This window comes from Cebus imitator, unplaced genomic scaffold (assembly GCF_001604975.1).
Source record: "Cebus imitator isolate Cc_AM_T3 unplaced genomic scaffold, Cebus_imitator-1.0 Scaffold3277, whole genome shotgun sequence".
Classification (NCBI taxonomy): domain Eukaryota; kingdom Metazoa; phylum Chordata; class Mammalia; order Primates; family Cebidae; genus Cebus; species Cebus imitator.
Window position 1 is genome coordinate 1 of NW_016110592.1, and position 1,557 is coordinate 1,557.

Here is a 1,557-nt window from a genome sequence, read left to right on the forward strand (position 1 = left end):
TGGTCGGGGGGGATGCCTTCCTTATCCTGGATCTTGGCCTTCACATTTTCGATGGTGTCACTGGGCTCCACCTCCAGGGTGATGGTCTTGCCGGTCAGGGTCTTCACGAAGATCTGCATTTTGACCTAGCTTAAAATAAAACATAAGCATATCATCATCTTTGTATTTCTTGCTTTTACATCTAATGTTCTTCAAAGTTAGTAACTGTTCCTCCAAAATGTTTTAAAATACGTTAACATCTTGTAAAACCTCCCCCTATCTTTACGAGACTTAGTCACTTAATATGAAATTCGACCCTCAAGGTTACAACGTCAACAGCGGAGAATCCAAAACGCTCTCTAAACAAGCATCGACAGCTTTCTCCACTTACTGTTCCGGATATTCAAACTCCCCCGACCGAACTCCAATATGCCTCAAACGTAAGCATGGTGTTCAGTAAACCGAAAACAAAACCGAACCCAGAAAACTCGCGAAATAAAAATCACGTTGAAACACAAGAAACGACACCTTTCTCACACTGGGATTCCCGAAGTAAAGGTTTCCAGAACCACACAGACTACCTTTTTTCCGCCTTCCCCTGCTGAAGCAAACGCGACGGAATCGCCATCCGTTAAGCGTCCGTTAGTCTCCGTCGGCGCGCGCGCCCGCCAGCCGCCCTCACCCTCCTCTCCTCAAGGCCCACTCTCCCGGAAAGGCCCGGCGCCGCGTCACCTCGCCCTCCCCTCCCCCCACGCCCTCCCCTCAGCGGCCCACCAAGCTCCAAGAAGCTTCCAGCTTGACCTCACCTATGCCCCCTCTTCATGTTCCCCCAGGTCGTTAAGGCTGTGGGCCAGTACCTGTTAGCGGATACGACGATGCTGCGAATCGCCAATCACGTCCGGCCACTGAAGTCCAAGACACCTTCACCCAACAAAGCCTCTCGCCCCTAAACGCTCCCTTTCGGCGGAGCTCAAATTTATGCAACGTATGTTGCGTCACCTATCACTTTTTACGTAGGCGCCGTCTCCGTGCGCCGCCAAAAGTAGTTCGCCGCGCCCAACCTCCCGCGACGCAGTTAGGCTTTTCAACTGAGCTCCAAATTCCTCATAGTCGTAACAAAGGATTCTAACAAATTATGTCACTTCCCTTCTATGCGCTTCTTTTCCTTCTTTAGGAAAATATAAGAAAATTATCAGGCGGATGAATTCGAGTTAAAGAAACCTTCCTCGAAAGCTCTGGAAACTTCCTTGCTGCGCCGGCGCTGATTGGTTAGGCCTGCGACGGCGAAGCCGGCGCTGATTGGTGAGGGACACAGCGGCTCTGTTGTTGCTGGGCTCCGGATGGTGGGGGTTTAGCGCCGACGTTGCTAAGTAACTGAGTGCGCGTGCGCCGCAGAGGCGCGCCTTCCCAAAAGAGGGGATACTTCCGGCGGGCGGAGGAGGGGTCTTTCTTTCTTTCATTTTTTTTTTGAGACCGAGTCTTGCTCTGTCGCCCAGGCTGGAGCGCGGCTCACTGCAACCTCCGTCTCCCGGGTTCAAGTGATTCTCCTGTTACAGACTCCCGAACACAGTCGCCCGC

The 1,557-nt window shown here is 52.2% G+C and overlaps 1 long non-coding RNA gene across 2 annotated transcripts; it reads right to left on the reverse strand.

Annotated features, from left to right (window-relative positions):
* Window positions 1-2: 2 nt before the first annotated feature.
* On the reverse strand, window positions 3-1,219 carry LOC108299237. Of its 2 annotated transcripts, none has more exons than XR_001822864.2 (2): window positions 837-1,219; window positions 3-125 (listed from the first exon to the last, which is right to left on the reverse strand). It is a non-coding gene; the product is annotated as an uncharacterized LOC108299237 (long non-coding RNA). The 2 variants fall into 2 exon arrangements; XR_001822865.2 differs by having other exon boundaries at window positions 11-129; window positions 837-979.
* Window positions 1,220-1,557: the final 338 nt, after the last annotated feature.